Source organism: Tenrec ecaudatus, chromosome 9, assembly GCF_050624435.1.
Source record: "Tenrec ecaudatus isolate mTenEca1 chromosome 9, mTenEca1.hap1, whole genome shotgun sequence".
In the NCBI taxonomy this organism is placed as follows: Eukaryota; Metazoa; Chordata; class Mammalia; order Afrosoricida; family Tenrecidae; genus Tenrec; species Tenrec ecaudatus.
In genome coordinates, this window is record NC_134538.1 from 82,708,836 (window position 1) to 82,727,553 (window position 18,718).

Consider the following 18,718-nt stretch of genomic DNA (forward strand, 5'->3'; position numbering starts at 1 on the left):
CACCACCGCCTGCTGGATAGAGCGGCCGAGCTCACACTCCGAGCCCAGCCCTCTGCCTGGCCTGTCGCATTGCACATGCGACAGGAGGCATTAACCCCTGACTGGTGTCGGGTGACCTCCGTTGGGTTCTGAACCTATAGCAAGCCTTCGTACAACAGATGCAATACCCCCAGTCCTGTGTCTTCCTCGCCACAGTCGATGTCCTGCTGGAGATATCTTTGAGGTCCTCTCCCTGAGGGTCTCGCTTTTATTTTTTGCCGATTCTCTATCAGCTAGGAAGTCTTTCAAGCAGGACTCATAAACACAGTGTATATGTATACATAGACTGTTCCTATCTCTCTCAGTGTGTGCATAAGAACATGTAAAATATATTGTAGTTAGCCTGGGTAAACTAAGGAAACAAATCCACAGAAACTCATATGTATGAGAGAGTTTTATATAAAGGGTACGGGTGCATTAATAAAACATCCCCACCCAGTGCTGTCCAAGCCATAAGTCCAACATTAGCCCATATGTCAGACACCAATCTACAAAGTCCTCCTCAACTTCATAAAACACACGCAATGACACTGAATACAGGAGGAAAGTCAAATCAGTGAGCATGTAAGCATCTCATCACTGGCAGGGTCTCCACACGGCTGCTCCAGCACCCAGGGCTGCATCAAGGTAGGCCCATGTGGCTGCTCCTCAGGGCTGTTGCAGGAAGTGAGTCCTGCCAGCTGAAGCAGAGAACTGGCTTTCTGACCATCAGAAAGCAAGACTCAAGAACTAGAAAGGTGAGGCTCACCGAGCCATTTATGCCTCCACCCTTCAGTTAATCCCACGTGTTTATCAGCCAGGTTGCACAATAAACCTTAACTACAAGGGGTTACCCACCCAAAAACGGAATTTCCCCCCAAAACTATATATTTTATTTACTTATTTTTACAGAAGAACCTTATTACCTTCAAAGTACTCTCCATTACACTTCATACATTAGTCAAATCTGATTCCATTCTTGGAAACAGTTTTCAAACTCATCTGTTTGGATGGTTGACAGCACCTCCCTTGTGTTTTTCTTCACCTCTCTATGTCATCAAATCGCTGTCATTTCATGTTCCTCTTCATTCGAGGAAACAAAAGTTGCACAGAGGTCAGGTAAGTAAGTTGTATAGGGCAAGAGAGGCAAGCCGGGGCTTTTTTGTCCCAAACTGGTACACTGAGAGGGCTGCATGAGCAGGTGCATTGTCATGGTTGCAAAAACAGTGCCTCATCTGCCACAAATCTGGCCCCCCCCTTTTTTTTAGGTCTCAGAGTAATTCTAGAGCTAAAATAGTAATAATCAAGTTTAGTTTCAGAATACATGCCAACTCATCATAGACCCAAATCTGGCCCATTTTTGCCACACACTGCTACACAATCTTTTCAGAAACTTTAAATAGAAAGCTTGATTAACAGTCTGACCTGGTGGAATGAACTCCACATGCACTATCCCCCTCACATAAAAAACAAAAATGAGCATTGGGTTGTTCTTTTTTTTTTGGTACCTCCTCATATGTGTATAAATAAATATATACATACACACACCCATAAATTCCTAGCAGAATTAAATAGTCAAAATACATCAATAGAAAAACAGAAAAGAGACCGTGTAAGACTCACCAGCATCATTCCAAGACCATCGATGTGCTGGTTTCCTCCTGAGCTCTAAGACGCTCCTAGGCTGATTCCACAGAGGTTATAAATTCAGTATGAAGGGCCCATCGATGTGCTGGTTTCCTCCTGAGCTCTAAGACGCTCCTCGGCTGATTCCACAGAGGTTATAAATGCAGTATGAAGGGCCTTCAAAAAGTTTGTGGGAAAAATTGGAATGAAAAGATCATGGAATTCTACGACACCCTCTAAAGCCCTCTCATAAGCTTTGTTGTCCTTTTCCAAGGTTACAATCAAAGTTCTCCATCACTTCCTCCCAACTGTCCTGCCCACATTGTAAAGGAGCTTTTGTATGACGTCACCAGCCTTTCAACCTGTGCAGGAATAGCTTCATTTCTGAGAACACACCAACTCCTCTTAGTTTTGATTTTTGTGGCTCCTTTGCTGGATAATGGTTCTATTTTTGCATGCTCAGTAGAACTGCTCATGAGAAGTAGCTCTCATGCCAGGCCCTCCATAAACTCCTCACTCAGAACTCATGAACCATGCGGGTTGGCTTGTCTTGATTTGAAAAGATTCTTGGGTCAGGCCAATATTGCAGCCTAATAGCATATTTTTGCATGCAATGCATGCTCAGAAATAATGCTCACATGCATATACCATGCACAAGAACATAATGGAGAAGGATACAATCAGCCAATATGTACTGCACACTTACTTGTGCTAGGCACGTCTTAGTATTTTATGCACATTATTCAATTCTTGCTCAGATTTCATGGAAGAAAATACGTCTTGTAAAGATTAAATAACTTGCCCAAGATCAAAGTTTTCCTAAGTGGCAATGCAGGGCTTGTTTGAAGACCACAGCTCATATTCTTAACCCCATGGTGCCAGCTCTCAAGTGATTCCTGATTCCCATTCATCAACTTCTCCAGCAGTCCCCATCCTAGTCTCTTCCTGCCATCCATCCATCAAGGATGATCCCGCCTGTCTCCAGGACTCTGGTCCTCAGCAATCCCCTCACATCTGTGCAGAGATATTGCCCCATCTCGGAGTCTGCACTTGCACTTCCAGCATCCTTCTGCTACCTGTTTTTAGACCCCCTATAGAACACCATGATGGTACTCAATTAAAATACCTCAAGGATGAGAGATGGCTTGTTCTTCTACTGCCACACCTTTGTGACCTTTGACCACAGAGCCCTCTTGGCACAGTGCTTAAAGATTTGCCTGTTAACTGAAAAGTTGTTATGGCTTGGACCTGCCTGCTGCTCCTCCTGAGAGAGAGGTGGAAGTCTGCTTCTGTAGAGATTTCCAGCCTGGATAATCCGCTAGGACACTACTGCTCTGTCTCACAGGGTTACTATGGATTAGAATCAACTTGATGGTAAGAGGTGTTTAGACATGGGCTTGGAACCACCGAATCTCAATGAGTTGGTGCTTTCGGAGACCTGCATCTTGCAGTAGGAATGGCTTGTCCGGAATCAGGATGGAAGGTGCTCTCCCGATTCCCTTGTTGCTATTGAGTGAAAGTTGCACTTGGGCATCAAGGTGAGATACTTGATCCTGGCTCAGGAGCCCCATGTGGGGAGAAAGATTGCTGCCAGGGTTGTGGCTTGCGGGCTGAACATGACTAGTGGATTATAGACAAAAGCTGTGTCTAGTCTCACTGGTGTTCACAGCTTGGGCCACGGTGCCAGGACTCCCGATGCTTATGTATGGTGTTCTACTGACTTCTACTGCTAGACCTCAGAGGATGTCCATGTCTTGAGCACAAAGAAGGTCCCGTAGCTCAAGGGATACAGTCACCAGGACTTCAGGACATGGCTGTGGCTGCTGAAGTGTGAGACGAGAGTATCTGTTTCCATGGGGCGCAGCTGTTTCTGGGGGTCATTGGCTATAACTGTCGCCTCGTTCATCACTCCCATTGTTTGATATCTACATATTCCCCTTGGAGTGAAAGGGACAAGAGGCGTGATCTCTCCAGAACAGGTAAGCTCAAAAAGGCACCATATACGCTTTCTAAAGATCATACATACCTGTGGACTAATAACAGATCAAAATTCAGGGTTCAGTTTTCTTGCCTGATCATTTACTCATTCTCTCTTGGACTCTTTCTTCCCCGAAGTTGTATTTGTACCTGATTACCTTCTACTTTAGTAGCAATGTCAAACTCTCTTAATACCAGAATCCGTTAATACCAATGTAAGCCTGTAGAGCAATGGTTCTCAACTTTCTAACGCCATGGCCCTTTATAACAGTTCCTCATGTTGGGGTGACCCCCCAACCACCACATTATTTTCATTACTACTGAATAACGGTCATTTTGCTACTGCTATGAATTGGGCCACCCCTGTGAAAGGGTCATTCGACCCCCCAAAGGGGTCATGACCCACAGGTTGAGAACTGCTAGTACAGAGGTAAGTGTAAGTGACGGCGATAGTGTCGGCTAAGGTAAAAGTGAGAAAGAGAACAGAAGTGGCCCCAGATGGAGATGGGGACCACTGAAATATTGACCAGTCTCATGACCAATGTGAGGCTGGTGCCGGAGCGGGCACCGTTTCGTTCTGCTGTCCACTGGGCCACCATGAGTCAGAACTCACTCAACACACCTCACCACAGGGAGGTGGTGGCAGTCGCGGCGGCAGCAGGGGAGTTGAGCTGTCACCTGTTAACTTTCTAGCCAAAGAAACTCTCTCCCGGCTGCCCACCTCACCACCTTGTTCTGCATGCCACTCCTGCAAGGACACGTGAGAATGTTCCTGTTTTCTCTGCTCATGGATTCCTCACAGTCCTTCACCTTCCGGGCTGCTGATACTCCCAAAAGAAGGCCAGTTGCCTTGCTGAGACACAGCGTAAGTGGAAATCATTTCAGCTATGCCATCTATATTTCCTACCTGTCAAGAAACAAAAGTTCTGGTGGCTTTCAAAAACGTGCTGCCGCACATTAGAAGTAAGTAACGGGCATCTGTTCTTTCTCCAACAGGAGGCTGCCCTGTCAACCCTCGCCCAGCCATGGATCCAGAGGGGCCTGGTTTCTCCCAGTGAGGTCTTTTGCTCTTGTGATTGTATTTCCTGCCACCTTGATGCGTTTTGTTGATGCGCAGGGGGCTCTTGTTAGGAGAAAAGGTAAGTGGGTTAATGGAAAGTTCTCAAATGCCTTCCTTGTGTGCCTAGAGCTCCCAGGGGATTCATTTCATAAATTTACCAGAAAAGCAGCGTGGACGTTGGGTTTTCTGGCTCACGAATTACTTTCAAATGGAAATCAAAGGAGTTTGGCCATGTGAAACTTTGGGACAGACTGATCCCTCAAAGGAGGATGCAGGGACCTGTTACAGAGACATGTCGGTACTATCTTGTGAGCTTTAGTGAAGAGACTCCCAGCTCCTATATCGCTCCCAAGGCTGCCTAATCACGATAGTCCTCTTCCGTGCCAGTAACAGCCACGTTGGATGTGGATTTAGGACAGGCTTGGAGGGAAAGCCGTTGAACTTCAGCTTTCCCCTCCAGAGTTGAGCCATTTCCTGATGAGACTTGGCACTTTCCCAAGTTGGAGACAGGTCCCAAGTCATCATCAGGCCGGAGCCCCATCAAGCCCTAGACAAGATCCTCCTGGAGGCAGAGTCCCTTCCATCTTTCCCACATGAAGGAATATGGAGGAGAGATTGAGGAATAGGACCCAGGAGAACTCAACAGTGATCATCATGGAAATGGGCCCCATGGGACACACAGGTTCTGTGAATGGTGCCATCTCAGAGCGACCCAATGAGCTGGTGGAAAGACCAGGGGTCGGCAAACTTTTGAGACAGAAGAGCCAATATCCTGCCCCTCACACCAATTTCCAAATGACTCGATGGCCATAAATATCCTTTTAAAAGCAAATAAAATCACCATGATCTGAAGAATAACCTTCACAATTTTTTTTTCATTTTACTTTGGAGCCACATGTATGTACCGAAAGAGCCGCATATGATTGTCAAGCCGCCATTGGCTGACTCCAAGTTTGGAGGGTCAGGATCCCTCTGGGTCCCTCGGCTTTGGACTGGCTGAGACCGGCAGGCTCATACCAAACTGGGACTCGTCTTACTCTGGGGACCACGATTCCTGGTCAACCAGAGTTTTTATTTCCAGGGCAATTGCTTTGTAGATTCTACCCATTTTCTATCTTCCATAGTGAAAAAAAGGTAGCTCATTCAGCATAGATCCATCAGAAAACAGAGTATTCACGCCCCTTCCCAGCTGTGCTGATGCGATAATCATGGGGTGGGGGTTCTCCACCTTCCTCTGCATTCAGAACCCTGATGGAGGTCAAGCCTGGGTTACTTCCTTAGTGTTGTTAAATGCCACCAAGTTAGTCCTCCACTTATAGTCACTACGTACGTGCTTTTAAATCATGGAGTTGTTTTCTAAAACACTGCAGGGCAGAGGGGTAAAATGTCCAGTCCTGACACCCCTCATCTGCTCGATGCCCCCAATTTACTGGCTGTAAAACTACAGCCATAAAGAATCCTTCTCCCTGTGGCTTTCCGGACATTGGGGTGGAGTTTCCGGTTTCCACTTGTCTTTCTCTTTCAGGGATAAGGATCAGTGTCCCTTTTGCCCTCTTTCTCTTTATTGGATTACTTTCCAATTCTTCCTGAAAGCCGTAATTAATGGACTCGGTTGATGCTGCCACCCATCCTCCTCTCTCTCTATGCAAGAACCCAGTTTCCTTGCTGAGATAAAGCACTCCATGTCAACCTCTTTGTTATCCATTTGAGTATGTGATGCTTCGCTGGTCAGGATTAAACTTCTGCACAGATGTAACTAAGAATCAGCACTACTTTAGAGCCTCAGGCATTTGGCTCTATCCTAAACACTCAATCACGTCTTCTTTGAATATCTCACCTCTTTGAAACATGAGTTCCATTTGCCACTGCTTTCTAGAACATTCCCACTGAGCCGGACCTGACAGTGCATTTCAGAAGACGGAGCTACATTTTCTCAGTGAAGGGGATTGGCTTCCGCCTTGCAATGTAATACACCCCTCCTGTTCCTAATACAAATGTATGAGCTTTCATTGTTGATTCGATGCTATGCCAACAGCATCATTTTCAAACCAAAGGGCAAGTGCATGTGAAGTTGACATCCACGTGCATCACAGTACAAGTAACCATCTTTCTTAATATCAGCCACTGGAACACAATTATGTGTGAGTAATATTGCTATGTTACCGATCCATCGATGGCCAAGCCAAGCACAGTGTGATTTCTCTTTGGAAATGTTTGCTGTCTCTGCCTTGTGTGCACCCAGGCACCGAACAAACAAATAAAAAAATTACTCTTAGTCCAGGCTTTGCCAGAGAAATCCAAGCATCCCAGAGAGAAGTCATGTTGATTTTGGATCACCAGATATTAGAGGAATCCAGACTATTTTGCTCCCCTGAATTAACACTCTCAAAGTGAATGTATTTCCGTCAACCAATTAATTGCATGGCTCTCTTAAAGGTGAGTTATAAAATGATGGCCACAATGATAACCAGACAGCTTTGCAGGATGCTTGTTTATTTTGCACACTCAGCTGGTTACTGGAAGGTTGGAGGGTCGAGTCTATCCAGAGAAACCTTGAAAGATAAATCTGATGACCCACTCAGGAAACATCAGCCTCTGAGTATGCCAGCAGCCCCGTCCTCGGAGCCTCCCGGGGTCACCCTGAATTGGCGTCAACTCCACAGCAACTTTCCTTACTGAGTTCTTTATTTGGAATACTAATAAAAAGGTTGTGAACTTCATTTTAACTTAAAGTGCGCAAGAGGAGGCGTTTATTGTTTGCACTTTTTGTTTATGGCTTGATGTCACTGGAACAGAAGTGGGAAAATAAAACAGAGCCGAGAGGAATGAAAAATACTTTACAATCAAACCCATAATGATGAAAGAGAGAGGGCGATGACAAAATCAGAGCCTTCACCCAAAGTTCAGCCTGACCTGCTCCACCATCTTGCTGACTTCCTGGCAAAAGTGCATGTTGCTTTAAGCCAAGGAAAACCTCTACAGAATTGGCATCTGGCCTCAGCCTGGCCACATGGGTGGGCCTCATCCATCTCTTCTTTCTGTATCTTGGAGAAGCCAGGAAGAACCTCCGGGATAATTTTCCTTGCCTGGCTTTTCTTTGACTTCTCCTCATGTTCTCCTCTGATGTAGTGATTTGGGAAATTTTATATTACCAATGTCTTCTGTATGACATTTAAAAGCATTTGTTCACTTTTTTCACTTAATTTATTCATTTTTTCAATAGGCTATGTTCAAATTTTGAACACTAATATATACCAGACACCATATTGGGGACTTGGTAGAGAAAGATGGGTACCAAAGTAAATTAGCAATATTTTGTCCTTTGTTCAAACCCCCAGCTGCTCTGAGGGAGAAGGATGACCTACCTGCTCATATGGAGAATCTATTCCATGACAGTGAGCTTGGCTTGAGCTTTTTTGGTTTAAGGTGTCAGCCTTTAGCATGATAGTGGGACAAGAGGAAAGTAAACGGAAATAGGAGAAACAGGAGGCAAAGGGCATTTATAGAGGCCTAAATACAGGCATGTACATATGTAAATATATATATATATAATGATGGGGAAATAGATCTATGTGCATATATGTATAGGTTGTGTATTAAGGTAGCAAGCAGATGGACATTAGGCCTCTACTCAAGTACTCCCTCAATGCAAGAACACTTTGTTCTATTAAACTGGCACTCCATGATGCTCACTTTCCTGACATGGTTGCTAAAGACAAATGTGTGCATAAACAAATGTGGTGAAGAAAGCTGATGGTGCCCGGCTATCAAAAGATATAGCATCAGGGGTCTTAAAGGCTTGAAGTTAAATAAGCAGCCATCTAGCTGAGAAGCAACAAAGCCCACATGGAAGAAGTACACCAGCCTATGTGATCACAAGGTGTCAAAGGGACCAGGTATGAGGCATCAAAGAAAAAAATCATATCATTGTGAATGAGGGGGAGTGCAAAGTGGGGACTCAAAGCCCATCTGTAGGCAACTGGACATCCCCTTACAGAAGGGTCATGAGGAGGAGATGAGCCAGTTTTCAGTGTAGCAAAGATGAAACATACAACTTTCCTCTAGTTCTTAAATGCTTCCTCTATTCCCCCCACCCCATCATGATCCCAATTCTACCTTACAAATGTGGGTAGACCAGAGGATGTACACTGGTACAGATAGTAACTGGAAACACGGGAAATCCAGGACGGATGATCCCTTCAGGACCAGTGGTGAGAGTGGCAATACTGGGAGGGTGGAGGAATGGTGGAGTAAGAAGGGGGAACCGATTACCAGGATCTACATATAACCTCCTCCCTGGGGGATGGACAACAGAAAAGTGGGTGAAGGGAGATGTTGGACAGTGTAAGATATGACAAAATAATAATAATTTATAAATTATTAAGGGTTCATGAGGGAGAAGTGGTGGGGAGGGAGGAGAAAAATGAGGAGCTGGTACCAAGGGCTCAAGTAGAAAGCAAATGTTTTAAGAATGATGAGGGTAACAAATGAACAAATGTGCTTGACACAATGGATATATGTATGGATTGTGATGAGTTTTATGAGCCCCCGATAAAATGATTTTTAAAAAGATGTTAGCCTTTAGAAAAGACAGTGAGTATTGTACACAGTTAAGCGAGTGCCGAGTAGTGTATGTTAGGTACCATAAAAGTCTGTGCTCAACATTCTGTAGGAAATTCAAGAATGTCAATATCTCTAAGAAACTTTAAGAAGGCTTGCAAGAGAGTCTGTCTTAGAATTGGCTTGCTAGATCAAATCAGTTTCAAGAAGCAGGGAGTGGGTTAACGAGAAACAGCCTAGGCAGAGAGCAATTTAGGAAGAAGAAAAAGTCCGTCATTTGGGTACAGGGGCCTCCCAGTATTATATCCACCAAAAGGTGGGCGGACGGAGCAGGTGGAAGGTCATGGGGAGTCTGGAGTTGAGGGCCCATGAAGGAGAACGTCTTTAATGTAAATGGCTCCTGAATTTCATTTTGAAACATATAATTCTAGAGCTGGAAGAGTCGTGGGAAATCTAGACCGGATCACACACTTCATGGATGAAGAATCCAGGGTTAAGTTGCCTATCTGGGGTCACAGAGCTAATTAGAGGCAGATCTTGGACCAGAACTCTGACGTACATCAACTTTTTATTGCTCATAAACAATAGAACCCACTTAGAAGGAGACAATAGCCGGAGACAACAAAATGGCAAGGCCGAGATAAAAGCAGGCAGCTCTTTTGCTGCAGATCCAGGTGGTCTTCTCAGTCAGGAGACACGTGCGCTTCTGTGCTTGGAAGAAGTCAAGCGGGCCAAGGTTGGAGTCCCAAAGAAATATAAACAAGAAGAGGGGCCTCAGACCATAACAAACCACTTCCTAACTCTCTTGCCCTAAACTTACAGGTCGCCCCACCAGAGAGCACTTGAGCAGGCTTTCTTTTGTCTCATTCTTAAGTCTGAACCAATAACAATCAAGCTATTGAGGAGCATCCACAACCCATCAGAGGCTATCCAACAGAAACCAAGAGGAAGACATGACCCCGAGGATAGAGAGCAAAGAGAGAACACTGAACTCTCTGCTCTAGAGGCTAAGAGTAAATACCTTCTAGCAACTCACTACTGCCATCACTCCAACCACATCACACTTGCCAGCGGGGGTGGGGGTTAGGGGGTGGGTGGTCCATTTCACACAGGTGACGGAAAGAATGTTGTTAACCAATGTTTAGATGGAGGCAGAAGAGGAACGGAAAGCGGATTACAGCAAGCCCGCTGGAAATGGGAGCCCAAAGTTCCAGGCTTGATTGTGACTGTCTCGAAAACAAAACAGAAAATTAGGAAACGTCCGCCTATTGTTGCATTGTTTTCGAAAACCGCCCTAACGAGGCCCCGCCAGCTGGGTGCTGTAAAACAGAGAAAGGCCTCCTCTCAGAGTCCTGGGCATGGAAGGTCAAGATCAAGGTGGTGGGAGGCTCATGCTCCCTCTGAAGGCTCCGGGGAGGAATGTTCCTTTGCTTTGACATTCACACAGCTGGACATTGAGGTCCTAATTGTATTCATCCTCTTCTCTTGTCAGGAGGAGCTTGTCTCTGGAGAGAGACCTCACACTTGGTAAAGTGGCGGAGCGGTGAAAAGGAAGACCTTCCACGAGATGGAGCGACACACGGCTGCATGGCTGGGCTCAAACTAAGAACCATTGTGGGGAAAACACAGGCCTGGCTGCCTTCTGTTCCACTGTACGTAGGGACAGGGACCCTCTGTGTCGGAACTGACTGCACCTGCCACCCATGGCATAAACAGCAACGTTGGTGGTGGTGCTGATCTCGAGGTGCGTCTGATTCATGGAGACCCCGTGTGAGCAGAGAACTGTTCCTTAGTGTTTGCCAGGCAATTCACCAGGCTTGTCTTCAGACGCGCCTCTGTGTGCGTTCAAGCTGGCAGTCTGTGGTTAGGGAGCTTCGGCCTGTTTGATTATGTTATCCTTTAGAAGGGGCAGTGCCTCGCTGAGTGCTTCATTGTGTGTGCCACTAAGTCACCTCTTCTACTACTGATAATGAAAGGGGGAAAACCACAGATTCCATTTGGTCAAAGGTTTTCCATTGTTACAGGTCTCTTGCACCCCGCTATACAACCCTGCATATTTCAGGATGCGAGTGACATAGTCGCCTAAGCCTTGAGCTGCTAACCTCAAGGTCAGAGATTCAAACCCACCAGAGGCTCTGTGGGAGAAAGAAGAGACTACCTGCTCCTATGTAGATTTAAAATCTTGGAAGCCCAAAGGGGCAGTTCTACTCTGTCCTATGGGCTTATACTGAGTCCAAATTGACTCAGTGGCAGTGAGTGTGGGGGTTATTTATTTATTTTTTGCCATTATGTTTTATCAATTATTTGCATAGAAGTTGCCCTGTTTGGACTAGGAGAATTCAGTCCTAACTGGAGCCATTTTTCTCCCCAGGGGACATTTGGCCATATTATTCTTTGTTACAACTGGGGAAGAGGGGCTAGTGGCATCTAGTGACTAACTAAAAAGACAGACTGTAACTCTTATGGGAGTAGGAAACCTTGTCTTCCTCCTGAGGAGCTGGCTGGTGGCTTCGAACCACTGGCCTATGAATAGCAGCCCAACACGTAACCACTATGCCACCAGGACTGCCTGCCTGGAGACTAAAACAAAACAAAACAAAAACCCAAGCTCACTGTCATGGAGTCATTGTTGACTCCTAGTGAACTTTTGTAGTTTCTGAGACTCTGGTGGTTTTGAACTGCTGATCCCATGGATCACAGCCCACTGCATAACCACTACACTGCCTTGGCTCCCATCAAATGACTGTGCTAGGGGAAGCCAGCCCCTAACACATCATTACGGGTCCATTAGGCACAATTGTATAAGTAAAAATCATAGTAAAGTTATAGAGAGCATGAGAGATAGAAGAGAAGTATTGAAATAAATGGACTCAGACATGATTCATGGTAGCATGCTCACCTCAACCCTGCTTGGTGGTCCATGTGGAGGGAGAGAAAGGCCTTTAATGCTAGTCCAGGCTTTTATCTTCTTTGGGGACATGCAAGCCCCCTAATTACAGGTGAGGACATTCCTCACAGGAAGGGGTTTTGCTATAGGTAATACAGTAATAAGAGAGGGTGGTCTAGGAAAATACACGAAATAGGAAGAGGAGGGGTTGGGGGGTATACATGGGACAAGATGGGTGGATCCTAGATTTAGGATGGCTGTCTAACCTTGGTCATCCTGGGGCGGGTTTGACTTCTCTGGGGTCTCCTACAAGGAAACAGACAACTACTCTCCTTATCAGAAGGGAGTGGGCCCTCCTTGTTGTGGGATAAGCAGTGGTGACTGCTTGTTCTAGATGGCTGATAACCCTTAGGGAGAATGACCCCTGATCGACTCCTGATGACCTCCAAGTGTATGATCATTGGCAAGCAGCTAAGTTTGGCATATATTTGGGGGAGACAACTTGGGAGAAATCCTTCTATTTCCCTCATGATTGAAGTACTTGATAAATATTAACTATAGGTATATACTTTAGTATTTCATATAAATAAATATTCCTCTATTTATATCTTTAGATTTGATCTTCTGGTACCCAATCAGTTTTTGCTTCACTACTGGCATTTTGAAATCTGGCCTCGTCTCACTTTCATCTTATCCCTGCCAATTGTGAATGCTCTCTTGTTTTGCCCATCTCTTAATTACAGTGATGCAGACATTTCCCTTCCTGAGGCCGAGGTTGACCTTGTCCCCTTGACCAGCAGGACCCATCTGAGAATGTTAGAACTAGAATGGACCTTAGAGATTGCAACCACTGTTGGAAAAATTTCTCTCTCTTTTTGTGAAGATAATCAACAGCTATACATGCTTTTGGCAACAACATTCAAAGAGTAGAGAAAAGGTTCTCCGAGTTTGCTGGGTAGGTATGTCATCCCATTCATCCGGTGTGCAGAGGCCATTTTTATTATCCTCCTTTCTAACGCTCATTGGTTTCTATTGTATTTATTTTTAACCTGTCTTACTACCCTGAAATTGAGTTCTTCAAGAAGAACATTTTTACACGGGTTATAGCCTATGCCTGCTACTTTCATTTGTGAATGGATGTGTGATTCCATTCCCAACTAACTGCATGAAGGAACAAGTGAGTGAGTGTAATAAGCCTTCTTCACTACCATCTTATCCCACCAATGCTAGCTCGCTAGACTGGAAGAAGAGTCTCCAGGTTGTATTATATGTGTATACGTTTTTATGACATACATTGAAAATTAAGCACTTGATAATGACCTATTTCATTTTTATGAATGTGTAAATTAGGATAATAAAATCTGAAATTAAAGTCATAGACCAGCCTCAATTTAGCCGTCTCCAGCTTTCCTTGCGAGGTCCTTTTGGGGACACTCAGCTCAGCATTTTGATTCAGTATATTTTAAGATTCCCTGGGTTACCTCTCTTGCCTGCATTCAGCTACTCCTTTTATTTTATTATTTTCAATTTTAATGAATTATTGGAGGGGTGCTCATACAGCTCTTATAACCCTCCATGTATCAATTGTATCAAGCACATTTGTACTTATGGTGCCATCATCATTTCCAGAACATTTGCTTTCTACTTGTCAGCTGCTCCTTTTAGACAAAGCTGAATGACCCCAGGTTAGATGTGTAGAAAAGTAGATTCACAAAGAGATAGCTTGTGGGCAGCCTCTGGTGGTAGAACTTTAACCCATTCTCGGCCTTCCTTAGGTCTATCACCATATTGAGCTCGCATGGATCTGTTAGTGTGCGTTGCTGCCCGATTTGCCCCGGAGACATTGAAACCCTACCTGCAGTGAAGGAAGCACTGCCAGCTCCGTGCAAGCCCGTGAGCAGCGGGGAATCGGTTTGTCTTGGTCCATAGGGTTTTCGTTGACTTTCAGAAGTCGATCACCAGGCCTTTCTTCTTGCATCTTCTTAGTCCGGAAGGCCCTCAGAAACCTGTTCAGCATGACAGCAACATGCAAGCCCCACTGACAGATGGCCGTGGTTGTGACGATTGAACACACTGGGTCTTGGATTGGAGTTGAAGCAGGTCTCCTTCAGGGAGGGTGGGATTTTACCACTGAATCACCAGCACTCCCTAAGACATACAATCGCTAATGAAGTATGGTGAAAAGTGATAAAGGGATCGGTGGTGGGATATTTTGGGAAGAGATAGAATCAATGATGGCCCAATACAGAAATGCGATCAGTGTATCTATCGGCTGCTGTTTGGGGAGTGTATTTGGGGAGTGTATTTTCACCACAATTATAAAAACAAAAGCTAACTCAAAAACAGAGAATGTGGATCTCACACTGATCGTGTCTCTAGACCCAAAACCATTTTTCAGGGAACGCAGGATGCAAGTAGCAGGAGATGTGATGTAGCCGGCGAAATCTGGACGTGGGGATCTGCAAGAAAGACCGGCTCCTTCGAGACATTAACCAGGAAGCTTGAGGAGGCCAGGTAGACAGAGCAAAACACAAGGATAGCCTCTTTTGTACTTGTCATCGAAATAAGTAATGTCTTCCTATAGTCATCCTGTTCTGGTACTTATTCTGTTTTCTCTTGATGACCCCCAAGTCTTCTGTCTTCTTTTCAATCTAATTTTACTCTCGCTCCCCTAAGTCAGTCTCCATACAGATGGATGGGTCATCCTAAAATGATCACCTTATTATACCACGATCACCTTATTACACCACACCCCTCAATGGCCTCCCTCCACCCAACTAGTCTAAACTCTTTGAGAGACTTTTGAGATCCTCCACGCTCTGGCCTGTTGATCTCCTGGGCTTACCCTTTGCCTGCCCTTTGGTGTTAGTCTGGGTTGACTAGAGAACCAAATTCATAGACACCCCTATGTGTCTAAGAGAGAACTTTATATCAAAGAGCTATTGTACATTAAAAAAAATCCCAGCCCAGTCCAGATCAAGTCCATAAGTCTGATATTAGCCCATATGTCTGATACCAATCTATAAAGTCCTCTTCAGACTCACAAAACACATGCAATGATGCCAAATGCAGAAAAATCACAGGCCAGTGGGTGGAAAGTATTGTGGATCCAGTGGTGGTGTAAGCATCTCAGCGCTGGCGTGGATCTCCAGGTGACTCCTCCAGATCCAGGGCTCTAGCGTAGCTCTGTCTGTGTGTCCTGCCTCCAGGGAGCTATTCATCTCTGTAGCACCTCCAAATGAGGTCATCAAGCAGCAACCTGATTGACAGGCTAGACTCCACCCGTTCACTCTTGATAGTCTCAAATTGGTACCAGATTATGTAACTACCACACCTTTCCTCGTGCTTCTGTCCTCAACACAGATATGCTATGCTTGCTCTTGCTTCTGGTCTCTTGTATCCATTGATCCCAATTTTCAGAGAACCTTCCATACCCTACCCATCCCATCTTCATGTTAGCTACAATTGATTATTTTAAGATAAATATGAACTCTTCCATGACATCTTTCCCGACTCCCCAAGCCCTTAGTGGGATGTCCTCCCAGTGCTCCCACAGCTCGTTTTGTTACTCCGGCTACAGCATTTCTTGTAATCCAAACAGATTTGCCCCGTAGATCATGAGGTCTTTGAGGATGAGGACGATGCATCATGCACTTAAGTCATCTGACATTCAATACACCTTGTGTTAGAAAGGGCACATAACCGGTGTTTGTTAAGTGGACACCCAGCTGTGGTTGTGAGGTCCCGTTGAGTTGGTTCTGACTCGCAGTGACCCTATGTCCCAAAGAACAAAACACCATTTGGTCCTGCACCATCCTCACGACTGTTAAGTTCGAGCCCGTTGTTGCAACCACAATGTCCGTTCATCTCTTTCTCACGGAGTCTCCCCGATGTCCTTTCCCCCACCTGTCTGTCTGTGAGTTTGTCACCCTGTGGCGGTTTATGTGTGGCTGTGATGCTGGGAGCTACGTCACTGCTATTTTCAAATACTAGTGGGGCTACCCAAAGTGAACCAGTTTCAGCAGAACTTCCAGACAAAGAATAGACTATGAAGAAGGTATGGGTTGTCCACTTCTTCTGAATAAACCTTATGGATGACAATAGATACGAACTACTGCTAAAAACCTTATGGACAACAGGAGATACTAAATGCAGCTCATTCAATGCTTTAACTGTGCCAGGCACTGTGCTGGGGACAATGTGGGCATTCATCATTTTCTTTTCACATCTATCTAAGGGATACGACTTTTGTGTCCATTATTCTTATGAGGACATTGAAGGACAAGAAACAATACAACTTATATAACATCCCAACAGGTAGATTGTGGAACCAGAAGTAAACTGAAGCCAATGGGTCTCTAGAGTCTATGCTTCTAAACACCATAGCTTACTAATACAAGGATGAATGATTTCAACAGCTCCTTATTGGCTGCCTACTATATGGCAGGGCCTGTTTTAGGTGCTGGGCAAATGGTATTAAAAAAGTAGACCCAAATCCAAGCTTCCAAGGAGCTTACATTCTAGAGGAGAAAAGAGCTGAGAAACAAAATATACACATAGTTTGATGATAGGTATCACAGAGGGAACAAAAGCAAATGCGATTAGAGGGCTCATCTAATTTTAAATAGGGTGATAAGAAGAGATATCACTAAGAAAATTACATGTAAGCAAAGACCTGAATAAAGTGGATACATAAATGAAAACTTCTCTAACACTGTAGACTCTTTGCAAGGACAGATGATTATTGTTTCAAAAATTCACGTAATGTTTGTTTTGGAAAACTATGTTCCTGCAAGGAAAAATACAAAACAAAATTTACTTGATGCTCAAATAAATGTGGCCAGATTGTTTTCATTTCAGTGTTCAACTGATAAATTGGTCTAATTTTTCATATCTCCCAAAATACAGCAATCTGGAAACCTCAACAATTCATTTTGAATGGTTTGCTGACTGTTACCATTTAGGAACCCCATGGCATAAACAGCCTGTTGAATAAACTGCAGTGGAAGATTGGAATCTCACCCTGTATCCTACACTTCTTCTTTCCCTGGCTCATAGCCCAGGAGAGGCTAACCATTTGCCTAGTACACAAAACTTTCCCTGCTTCCATGGGCTTACCCCCACTGAACATCAGCGATAGATTCACATGCCGGGTTTGTGTGACCTAGCGACATGATTCCACTTGCTCAGAGGACGGCCAGTATGCAATTATGATAATCTAGAAACAAAGAGGCAGCACCCAGGCTTACTTGTCACTCAAAGAAAATGCATGACACCCAGTCAAATTTGCATTTCAGATAATAGTTTTGTACCGTATAGATGTGCCATTTGTGGGACATTCTTACGCTCATACATAGTTATATCCATCATCTATATGTATATAAATGTATGTAATTTGTCTTGCATTTTTTTATTCTAAATATGGCAACTCCACACTACAGGCAAAGCTTACCTCTGGGTCATTCTAGGAAGAGCTGCATTTCTTTGTTAATTGGGGGTCTACAGAATCTTAGATTTTCTGAAGATATGGCGATTTTCAAGAGGCGATTGTAGGGCGCTGGGGTATTAGCATGCAGCCTTTGCTGAATTCTCCTTGGCAGGGCACTCTGCTCCACACGGATGTCCCATAGGCAGGGAATACCACTTTGTAGATCATCTTGACAGATGGCCCTTGCCCATGAGGGAGGACATTTAGGACGATTTGTACCAACTGGCTTCTCAACAGATTTGAAAGAGAGCTATTAAAAATGGGATTGACTTAGATCTGATTTATGTTAAATAAGCAGAATGAAGAGCCCATTAGAAAGAAGATGTGAGACACTTAACATTTGAGGACTTTGAAAGGCAAAACAGCTGGGTGTATTTCCTATTTTGCCAGGCTGTAACTTCTGCCTTTGAAAGGAGGGCTAAGAGAATAATGAGTTTTGATTGAACCTAAAAGTGTTATCTAAATGTGGGCTCTCCCCACTTGGAAACTCCTGCAATTAAGTAGCTTTCTTCAGATGGGCTTTTAACTGGGCAATTCACAGTGGCAAACCTTTGTCAAGAGCAATGAGCACTCTTTAATTCCATGCCTGTGCAGTGCCTTCTTCCGACAGGTCCTTGACAGGGCACCCTTACTGTGTTTCGCTAAAGTGGCACCCTCTCTGCACCCGTTTCTGTGACTGGTTTGGTAGCAGTCCTCAATGCGTGACTGCTTCATGCACAACATAGTGCTTCAATGCATGACTGCTTCATGCACAACATGGTGCTTCAATGCATGACTGCTTCATGCACAACATGGTGCTCTCACTGAATACTTTTCAACAGTAGATCACAGACCTTTCGTCCTAGTCTAGATTAGTCTGGAAGCTTCCCAACAACCTGTTTAGCAACATAGCAACACCACGCCTCACTGACAGATGGGTGGTGGCTGTATAGGGGGTACATTGATCAGAATCTAATCTGAGCAGTCCCTCATGTCAGGTGAGAAATCTACCGCTGAATCACCAATGTCTGTAGAACTTCATGAAATCTTCTTGCTAAGAGGTGTGACAACTCATCACACCTATAATAAGGTATATAGTCTCCATCACCCACCCAGACCGGGG

The 18,718-nt window shown here is 44.7% G+C and overlaps 1 non-coding gene across 1 annotated transcript; it reads right to left on the reverse strand.

The window, feature by feature from the left end:
* Window positions 1–1,283: 1,283 nt before the first annotated feature.
* Window positions 1,284–1,362, reverse strand: LOC142457555 (small nucleolar RNA SNORD45). The gene has a single exon (XR_012786269.1). It is a non-coding gene; the product is annotated as a small nucleolar RNA SNORD45 (small nucleolar RNA).
* Between the last annotated feature and the right edge of the window lie 17,356 nt (window positions 1,363–18,718).